We start from the raw sequence: 11524 nt of genomic DNA on the forward strand, positions 1-11524 counted from the left end.
GTGATAGCACTTTTCCTTCAGAAAGCGTGACTGGTAAACCCTGACAAAATTCTAGGGTCCAACTGGCAAGTAAACTGTCTTAAAATTATGTGGGTAGATTCCTAATACCTTCTTAAAGAAAAACTACTGTCTCTTCCAGCCCCCTACTACTAAATTGGAGTCCCAGCACCTTATTGCACACTGGGTATTAGAGATAATACAAGCGTCTGTAACTGGTGGTTTTGATTGGAGTCTCTGGCAAAGGAAAGCAGCTTCCATCTAGAGAATCTCCTTCTACTTTTCTCCTTGTATCCTTCCTGAGAGATCACTGGATACACCTTTGGAAAAGCAGCTATCAGCTTGCTGCTGTGCTCTCGCTGAAAATAAACACCTGCCGATGGAAGATTTTTGACTCTGTAGACTGATATTCCTATTTGGGTGTATGTCAGTTCCAAATACAACCACGGATCAGGTGGGAGAAGACCTTCAAGGCCTCCCTTATCAAATGCAAGGGGTATGTATATTTGAGAACTCAGCAGATCAGCTCCAGTGGCACCCTGTTTACCTGTGAGCTTGCAAGTAGGCCCAAATCTCAGACTCTTTACAGATGTTTATTTTTTTAAAGACTTTATTTATTTATTCATGAGAGACAGAGAGAGAGAGAAGCAGAGACATAGGCAGAGGGAAAACCAGACCCTCTGTAGGAGCCCAATATGGGACTCGATCCCAGGACCCCAGGATGACCTGAGCCAAAGGCAGACACACTCAACTGCTGAGCCACCCAGGTATCTCCACAGTTGTTTAGACAACTCTCCATATACTATGTTAACATTCAGTAATATTGGGGTATTTTTCCCTTCTGAAGATAGACACTTTATACTTACTTCTTTTACACATAATTTTTATTAATGTGATTACTCAAATTTAGGTTAAATTCAGTTATTCTCTCCTATGCTATAAGTAATATATTTTACTTTTTATCTAAGCATTCATTGTAATTTTAATTACAGCACATAAGTCATCAGTGTTCATATTTGTGATGCAAATTTCTTGTGATAAAGTGTTTTCAAGGTCTTTTCTCAAACATCTATGGTTTGCAACACTTTGAATATTATGTGTTAATCACCAATGTCAAATTAAATATGACTATCTCAAGGTTATAATGGGGATGAAGTGGAAAAGCTCATGTGAAGGATTTAACATACTGCATAGTCAGTTTAATAATGTTTTTTAGTTATGAGTATTGCCAGTTGTGAATAAACTTTAAATCAATCAAAACCATTTCAGGAAATGATGTTATGATTTAGAATTCAAGAGTGTTTTAGTTATTTCTTATAGGAAATATCTTCTTTCAGTGATTGCTCTTCAAAAAATATATACAAGTAATTTTGTAACCTCAATAGATGTGTTTTACAATTATAACCACTATTCATATTTTATTGCAGCACAAAGTAGATTGTATTATAATTTCCCTTTTTGTTCATGCTTTCCTATTTCCTCTCACTAGACTTTGAGTATTTGAAGGACAAGAACTATGTTTTGTTCATGTTTGTATCTCCCTCCTGTTTCTAACATGGTAACTAGGACAGAGTGAATTCTTACTTGCTGAAAGGATACAGGAAGATAAGAATGTATATAAAAGCGTCTTATAGTTATTCCATGTAAAAACATTTCTAACTCTATTAAAGTGATATGTTAACACTCAGTAAGGTACATTTTTTTCCTGTTTATTAATTTTTAAAAATGTGGCACAGGACACCTCATAAAGGATAGAATCCTCTGTAATGAAGAATATTACATTAGCATAAAAATACAAAATGCAGTCCTAAGTCCAAGAAATCTGGGGAGAATTTATATGGTAATCATTTCGATGGAGAAATTTTCTTCATTATTTTAAATCACAGATCATGGCAACTGCTCAGACTTTCAGGAATGACTGCAAGCCCAGTACTAAACCTGAGGAAGAAACTAGATGAGAACATATATTCTAGTATAAGGAATAAGAAAGACAACTCAGAGAATGTGAGGGTTTAAAAAAATGTACAACTTTTATGTAAAAAAGTTAAGCATGGCCCATTCAAGATACAGAACATTAAAAGAGAAATAAAATTCCAAGTGTGCAACTATGGATTCAAATCAATTATTTATGATGGTTTAGGCTGCACAAATCAATATCTGTACTGTATGAAGCAGCAAAAGAAAGATGCATCATTTGAATCCTCCCAGATATTGAATTAAATTGATTTGCTCCCATTTGGAACAACATTAATTTTAGTCTAGATTTATAAGCTAAAGGCTGATTATAGAGTAAACATTAAAGCTAGTTAAATGAGATTCAGTGGGGAAAATATACTAGGAAGATGATCTAATTTAAGGATCTCAGTTTTAATATATATTTAGGTTGTATACCTAACCTTTACCAATATTGTATTGTTTTTAATGGTGAAGATTCTGGATGCCCTTAAAAAGAAGATTTAGTAGAAATATCAATTAATACGTCTTTGGAAGTATGTATGTTGAACATTTCTGGAATATGAATGTAAGGGTATTTAATCAAAAATATTTCAAAAGTAGATATACATAGAAATATGCTATATACTAATTTTCAAAAAGATGCCTAGCTCTCATATCTGTCTTCCCCTTCCCAACTCCAGTCAATGCTAGTGACTTTCTGACAAGAGTAACAACTGCAAAAGTTTCCATGACCATGTTATCTAAAGTCTGCAAGACAGTAAGTCTCATCTCTTTAGCCACCCTCTGTCTGGTTGCTAGGGAAAGGACTTCAGACAGAATATTCTATTGCAAAAGCTGTCAGGTCTGTGTATCTTCTTTCTTCTTTGCTTCTGTTCATTAATGATTTGCTTTGATGTTTGATTGTTCACCAGAGTCTAATTAGTGGAGTCATTGTACTTATTCTTTCCTAAATCATCTGTTTTACTGTTATGTCGTGCTATGAGGAGTCATCTTCAAATTCTTCAGGATGCAACAAATAGGTTAAGTGACAAAATAAACTTTTTTTCTTTCTTCTTTTATATGTTGTCTATATCAGAATCATGGACACCATGCTTAAGGTGGGCACACACTTAGGAACTAGTGTTACTTGTGTAACAGAAAGTTAATCTTGGTTAGAGATTGGACCTTGCACTCTACTGAAAAATGGTCTGGAAGAGAATAGTTAGTTGATATACGGAATTAAAGTCAACATGAGATGCATGTGAAGTAGACATAAACCCATAACTATAGTTGCAGATTACTGAGAAGTTTGATGTTTGAAGTAACATCTATTCTGGAAACTTTTATTTATTTTAACCCCTCTTCCAGACCATATTAACATTATAGATTTATCTAGTCATCCAAAGGCCTATTGAATATTTTGTGAGTATGATTTAGGTTTTTTTTTTTTTTTTGAGCAATTTCTCATTTATTTTTTTTTTTATTGGTGTTCAATTTACTAACATACAGAATAACCCCCAGTGCCCGTCACCCATTCACTCCCACCCCCCTGATTTAGGTTTAATGCAATATGCTGCATAGATGACAGAACAGCATTGTATGGGAGCTTACCCTCCTTATATTTTGGGGTAAATATGTTTTAAAATAATCAGCAAACTCGGTTGTAAGTTGGTTAAGGGGTAACTACAATATTTATAATCCTTATGTTTGCTTCCTTTTTAGAACACTATACCTTTTCAATGAGTATTATATTGATTACTATAGTAGAACAACCTTATTTATCCATTCTGATCAAAATGTATAGTATTCTTTCTGTTATTGATATCAACAGAACATTTCAATATTTCTAAATGAAAATTAAAAATATTATTTATTTAGAAATATTATTTATTATAAGGCCCACAGTCTAACTTCCCTTCCTTCCTTCTCTCCTTTCCTTCCTTTCCTCTTTCCTTCCTTCCTTTTTTCCCTCTTTCTTGTAAAAGACTGTTTTGTTATCTAATCTTGAGTTCTTTTCTTAACTGAGCAAAAGCAATCAAATTAAGTGTTCTTGATATATAAGCCCTAAAACACTGATCCTTGCATTAGGATATACAGTCAAGAAGGAGAGATGATAAAGAGATTCTTCTACCACTTTTCACTGTTAAAAGCTGAGCTGGAGGGAAAGGAACGCTCTAGATGTCAGGGTGGTTGATTAAGACAACAAGCAAAAGTGAAAGTATCAGTCAAGCCTTTATTCATTTGAAGCAGTAGTACAAACAAGAGGCCACAAAGAGGGTTATGTATCCTGTGAATGACACCAGTCAAGATTCAGATACATCAGCACAGATGAGAGAACTGTCTCACTGCTGAGCAAGCCCCCAAACAAGAAGTTTCTGGCATTCTATGGACCCTGGGGCTATGTGGAAGGAGAGGGAGAATGGCTAGGAGGACAAAAGTTTGAAGTCTGAGTCTAAGTGGACAAAATGTCTTTAAAGACACCCCTGCAAATGCACCTGATGAAGACCTCAGCCCAAGGCCTAATACAGAGGCCTGTGATTAGTGGGACAAAGACTTGGAATGCAGATACAGGTAATAGCATGTCCAGCAATAGGAGCCTGAGTCCTTCAATGCAACTCCCTTCAAAGGTTGAAATGCACAAACGGGTGTGGGAAAGGCAGCTTTCTGTTATGAAGTTTGACAGGAAGAGACTTTGTCATTGCCTCTGGTTGAGCCTCAAAGATCAGTCATAATCTTTTTGCCAATCGCTGGACTCCTCAACTCCATCATTTGGATTTTCTATGCCTGAGTGAGAAACATAGGCTACCCTTTGTGGTCTCAAATAAGTCAGATTTTGAGTGCCATACTAAGAACCTTGTAAGTAATCTTAGGCCACAGAGACCATGGTCATAATCAAGATTACTCCAAGAAGGATGATCAGGCTTGCTGGTGGAGTAAGCACAGTCATGAATACCAACTCTAATCCAGCTGGGTAAACATGTCCCATAGTCCATTAGGGATTAGGGTCCACTTTAGAAAGCCAGGAAGTTTTTCCTTACACTTCTGGATAAATTTATTTTTTACCTGGCTTGAGGCATCAACTGAGGCACAGTACAGCTCCGGCTGGTTAAGTTGAAGCTGACTGTTTAAAAAAAATTCATTTATTTATTCATGAGAGATAGAGATAGAGAGAGAGAGAGAGAGAGAGAGAGAGAGAGGCAGAGACATAGGAAGAGGGAGAAGCAGGCTCCGGGCAGGAAGCCTGATGTGGGATTCGATCCCTGGACTCCGGGATCATGCCCTGAGCCGAAGGCAGATGCTCAACCTCTGGGCCACCCAGGTGTTCCTGAAGCTGACTTGAATGCCTCCCAGAGTTGAGGTGATGTCATGCTCATCGGGGTACACACACAATAAATATAATCCCAGAGGGTACATGTGGTATCCTGGAAATGAAGAGTTTATAGAGTGAGGGCACTCCAGGCAGGACATACATTAATTATGCAGTCAGGTTAACTGGACCCCCAGTGTAGCCTGCCATCAAGGTGGCTTCTCCACCCTAAGGTCCCAGACCAAATAATTTAGTTCAGTCATTGGTCTTAGAGGGACTGCTTGAGGCATTCGGGTTCAAAGATCTGAGTTTGTCCGTGGCAAAAGTTGTGAGCCTCATGAGTGTATATGACATATGAAGATGTTCTATTGGAGAATGCAGGAAGTGAGGCCATTTTCTGTTGTGTCACTGCATTGCCATGTGTGAGTGTAGGCTCAGAATTTCATTTGTTCTCAGATCAGTCACAACAGCTTAGAAAAACAGCCTGGGGAGTTTTTCTTCAGGAGGAGGTAAAGCTTTTGAGAACAGTTCTGATAAATAAAGATATTAATGCCCTTTCCCCCATCTCCCATACCTGGCCAGGTGCTAGGGTTTTGGTTTTACTTCTGGTGGTAGATGCTATTAGTGTATTCCATTTAATAATCAACATTTGATATTTTTTCAGTCATTTCCTACTCTCATCTAGGGTTTTCATTTAAAATGGTCCTATGCAAAAAGGACAAAAGCATTTTACAGAAAAATGTGTTTATATAATTTAACTGGAAAGACACATCGGAAAGAATTAGCACAAAATCCTGAATTTTTAAAAGATTTCATAATGAGTTTACATCATCTCCCACCTTTGCTGCTGAAGAACCATGCTGGCCTCCCATCTATTTGAGTCTCCAGAAAAGGGATCATAAAGGATGGAAGGCCAATTAAGTGTTCCTCCACAGTGCCTAAGGTGTCAATAGCTATAAAGTAAGATAATACAATTGAAGGAAGGGGACAGAGCTGTATCAAACAAATGGTGTAAGTTCCCATAGCTTCCTGGGTACCTCATTGTTGGATCATTAGATGAGCTCAGCCAGTGAGTCAGGGACTAAAGAGAAGGATCAATGGTCCCTCTTCAGAACTGAAAAGCTTATAGAAACAATCCATGATTGTGCCCTTGCTAGCACTTCCAAAGACTCACTAACTGGGAGAGTGCTCAAAGGACCCTCAGACTCTTGCAGTTTCCACCAGCATCCCTGGTAGTGCTCCCATCGAATCCGCCAGCACCAAAGTGCCATATGGGATCTACAGGCTTTCTCCTCCAAAATAGCAGTGTGCTTGATCTTTTTTGTGTATGTGTGTGTGTGCTTGATCTTGATGGACCCCCCAGCTTGCTGTACCAGTTTGTCAGGGGTTGGACTGGAAAGAGCTGAGCTACCAGGGATGGACTCCTCACCCATCCTACTAGTTTTTCCAGAGACAGAATCTTTCTTCAAATTCAACAGCATAGTTTCAAGAATTCTACTGATGAGCAAACAAAAGACTATTCTGGACTGCTTCTGAATTTGTAAATAGATGGGCACTGCAGGTGTGTGACAGCAAAATGCAGTTTTGTTCCTAACAGATGTTTTCTGGGGTGAGAAGCCCCCCTGTCACAATGGCTCTAATTACTCCATTTAGCATAAGTATTTGCCTTTATTTGTGTGAAAGCTAAGAGATGGTTCTGGCTAGGTTCTTTTCTGGATTATTTGTAGAATTGAGAGTAGCACACTAATATCTTTGCTCTCAACATATAGAATTGTGTCCTCTCTCATACACATTAATTACAACTCTCTTATATACATTTTATCAATAATAGATCTTTCCTTGATTCTCATCACATTTATGGAGGAATGATTGATTGTCGATAGACATTTATTTGACCTTGGCAATCAAACACATAACTCTAAAGTTAATACTTGATTAGTACTACCTAGTAACTACTTTCATTTAAAAATGTTGTATTTCCAGTTGACAAATGACCATAATATACCTTAGAAAATTCACTGCTTGAAAGTAGAAAATCATACTTAAAGAGTAAGAAAAAGATTCCTTGAATAATTTTATATCACCAGTCTTTCAGTGAATCAATTAATATATTTACCAATTCAGTGACTATTTTTTACCCTGAACTATAGAAAGGACATGATAAACAGAGTGAACAGGATGTAGACTTATTTTCCAGGACACTGTATCTAGCTGAAGATTCAAACAGAAAAAAAGGCATTTCCAAACTACACATCAGTGTATCTGGCTACTAGTGACCCCACCCTCTTCACACAAGTGACTGGCTTAGGAATGGTGAGTTGACACCACAGAGCCAGCTCATTAGTCCTGAGATATTAGAGCTAGAAAGTAGAATTATAGTCAATCTAGGTGACTCAACTGTGGCAGGACATGAAAACACAGGAACAACAGAGGAACATGAGCCCTGAGAAACAGCTCTTGGTCTGGTGAAAGAGAAAAATGAAGCTGACACAAAGAGATAGAGACTAGAAACTGAATATATATAAATACCACTTTGGGTTTTTCTTCCTCATGAGGCTCAGCTGCTTTCTTGGTCTCTATCCTTGGGTTTGGCTAATATACATATGTATTCATAATTTAACATTCTGGAATTAGAATTTATCTCATATGTAGTGGCGTCTTATAATAGCCATTGACCAGGTGGCAGTAGGAATGTAGTTCTCATTGCCTGTGCTTGGGTGTACTTAGTCACACCTATTCATATGGTTGTCATGGCAGTTGAGTTACATGTATTTTAGCTATGACACATGAGTGAGGTATCATTTAAAAGCATACACCATGATTATTCTTGAACCATTTTCTTCAGAAAGAAATAGGTATGAAAACAGTAGTGAAGCACAAATAAGATATTAGTGAAGCAAATATTTTTCTTTGGAATAATGACTGCAATTTCATATTTTCCCATAAAACAGTATCAGAGAATAATATCGTAACCAAGCAATGTGACGGAGGCCAGAGATGTTTTGAAATGCCTTGAAAAATTCTTGAAATTTCAAAGGAAGAAAGGTTGTTGTGACATATTCATGCATTTCACAGAGCTATATTTAAAGCCTCAAAAATAGGTTTTCCAGATATTTCATGCTGATTTGAGTAGAATATTCTTAACTTACAGTGATAAGTAATTTAATTAGAGAAAAGTGATAGCATTAGTTTAGTCAACTAGGAAATGTTAATGAATACTCAGTATTCATTCAACATGCCAAACATGTAGTATTAATGTTATAAGTACTTGAAAGATTGAGATTATAAGGATTACAGAAAAAGCACATTACTGAGAGGCTATGCTTAATAATAATTTCCAAAAATAAATTGCCACCAGATTTAATTTTAAACCACAGAATTAAATCATAGCCCTACAATCTTATTGTGAAATGACCAAAAAACCCAAAAAAGTAGACAGATGATGGGTGAACTGATGGTGCATAGATTAAAGTTCTTTGGTCATAGAAGTCTAGGAGCTCTAACTAGCCACCCTCTGTGGTACTTCTTAATGCGTTTGAGGGCATATATATGATTAGTTTACAAATGATCTTTCCAAAAGTGATTAATCAATCTATCTACCTAATTTAAAAATATGTGTTTATATAGCTTACATAAATGTGGGATATATATATATTATATATATTGTATTAACATATATATATATTAATCTAGATTTTTTCCAAAAGCTTCCATGGGCGTCTTCTGAAAAACTATTAAGACTAAAATAATGAATGTCAAAGATTTGCCAAATATATGCAGAATCAACAGTAGATTACTACTTTCTCAAGTGTTGCATCAATAAGCTAAGGAAGAAAGTATCATTTAGAAACCATGGGGATGCCTGGGTGGCTCAGCGGTTGAGCATCTGCCTTCGGTCCAGGGCATGATCCTGGAGTCCCAGAATTGAGTCCCACATTGAGTTCCCTACATGGAGCCTGCTTCTCTCTCTGCCTATGTCTCTGCCTCTCTCTGTGTCTCTCATGAATAAACAGATAAAATCTTTAAAAAAAAAAAATAGAAACCATAGACCTCAATGAATCTGAGTCAAAGAATAATTCAGCTGAGTCAGATTTTAGAGAAATATCAAGTATGCTTTGTCCAAAGAATTTTACTTATATATTACTTTTATGTTTGTACAGCAGTAAAATAAGATAAACATACCTGACTAAATATACCTGAGAATAGCTGTTTCATAAATATAGAATAAAAATGCAGTGTGCAAAGAGGACATTATGTATTGGCTTATTTGGGAGTTCTGTTTTCTTTCTTTTTTTTTTTTTTTTCAAAAGATTTATATACAGGTTTGAATCCAGAAATTAAAGTTAAAAGCATAAATATTGATAATTTCAACTAGTTTCTGAATGGTTTTTCCGCTGCGCTGGCTGAAGTGGCCGCCATGGAAAATGTGCGCAGAGGTCAGAGGTCAATTCCACTCACCCATGACAGACAGCCAAAAGAAATGCCACAGGCTCCTGTACTTATATCCTGCGCTGACCAGTGAAGCACCCTTTAATTGTAAAACATTGTGCTTTACCTACTACCCTAGCCTTGTCTTTACCGCGGGATGCTAGTGAGTCCAGATGGTGGGAAATATAGACTGCAAACAAGTGCATGTTGCCCTACACGGCCCAGATTCACTTGAAGCAGAAGTTAGCATCCTGGGCCAGTTTTTTCTTTTGGAACCCAGAGTCTTGGAGGGTGATGTTATCTGTCTGATAACGAGCAGAAACAGAATGAACCTGGAGCTTTGCTTTCTATTGAAGGCTTTTGACGGTAATAGGTGGTAACTTGGTAAAAGGCTACCTTTACTGTTTTCTTTCTTAATGAGATAAGTTCTAGAGATCTGCTGTACAACATTGTGCCTATATACTCTCATGGTGAGTGTACTTACCACAATAAAAAATAAATTAAAATCCTATAGTATTAAGATCACATGAACACACACATACACATACATATATATTTGTAACATATAGTGTGTCTTACAAACAATGGTGTCATAATTGAGTTCAGACATTATATTAAACATGGTATTTTACATACAGCAAGTATTCAAGAAAACTGTACTGTTACCTCTTTGGTTAGGTTTACTCCTATGTATCTTACGGTTTTTGATGTAATTGTAAAATGAGATTCATTCCTTGATTTCTCTTTCTGCTGCTTCATTATTGGTACATAGAAATGCAACAGATTTCTGTACACTGATTTTATATCCTGTGATTTTGTTGAATTTGTGTATCAGTTCTGGCATTTTTTGGGTGGAATTTTGGGGGTTTTCTACATTGAGTGTCATGTCATCTGCAAATAGTGAAAGTTTGACTTCTTCTCTGACAATATGGATGCCTTTTATTTCTTTTTGCTGTCTGATTGCTGAGGCTAGGTCTTCAATGCTATGTTAAATAGTAATAATAATAAGAGTTGACATTCCTGTCTTATTTCTGACCATAGAGAAGAAACTCAGCTTTTTCTCATTGAGGATGGTATTACCTGTGGGTCTTTCATACATGGCCTTTATGATATTGAGGTTATGTTCCTCTATCCCTACTTTATTGAGGATTTTTATCAAGAATGGATACTGTATTTTGTTAGATGCGTTTTCTGCATCTATTGAGAGGATCATATGGTTCTTATCCTTTCTTTAATTATCATGGTGTATCATGATTTATTTGTGAATACTGAACCACCCTGACAGCCAAGGAATAAATCCCACTTGATTATGGTGAATAATTCTTTTAATGTACCGTTGGATTCTATTTGCTAGTATCTTGTTGAGAGTTTTTGCATCCATGTTCACCAGGGATATTGACCTGTAATTTTCTTTTTAGTGGAGTCTTTGTCTGGTTTTGGAATCAAGGTAATGCTGGCCTTGTAGAATGACTTCATAAGTTTTCTTCCATTTCTATTTTTTATAACAGTTTGAGAAGAATAGATATTAACTCTTTTTAAATGTCTTCTAGAATTCACCTGGTAAGCCATCTGGCCCTGGACTATTGTTTGTTGGGGAATTTTTGATTACTGATTCAATTTCTTTACCACTTCACACTTGTCAGAATGGCTGAAATTAACAACACAGGAAACAACAGATGTTGGCTAGGATGAGGAGAAAGTGGAACCATGTTACACTGTTGATGGGAATGTGAACTGGTGCAGCCACTGGAAAACAGTACAGAGGTTCCTCAAAAAATTAAAAATAGAACTACCCCATGACCCAGCAATTGAACTACTAGATATTTACCTAAAGGATACAAAAATACAGATTTGAAA

General features: G+C 36.5%; 1 long non-coding RNA gene across 1 annotated transcript in view; it reads right to left on the reverse strand.

Annotated features, from left to right (window-relative positions):
- The window catches only part of LOC140608405 (uncharacterized), a 60866-nt gene extending 52934 nt beyond the window's left edge, over positions 1 to 7932 (reverse strand). The window contains exon 1 of the long non-coding RNA XR_012010425.1: positions 7769 to 7932. This is a non-coding gene — a long non-coding RNA (uncharacterized lncRNA). The remainder of the gene's footprint in view (positions 1 to 7768) is intronic.
- Between the last annotated feature and the right edge of the window lie 3592 nt (positions 7933 to 11524).

Source organism: Canis lupus, chromosome 17 (assembly GCF_048164855.1).
Source record: "Canis lupus baileyi chromosome 17, mCanLup2.hap1, whole genome shotgun sequence".
In the NCBI taxonomy this organism is placed as follows: domain Eukaryota; kingdom Metazoa; phylum Chordata; class Mammalia; order Carnivora; family Canidae; genus Canis; species Canis lupus.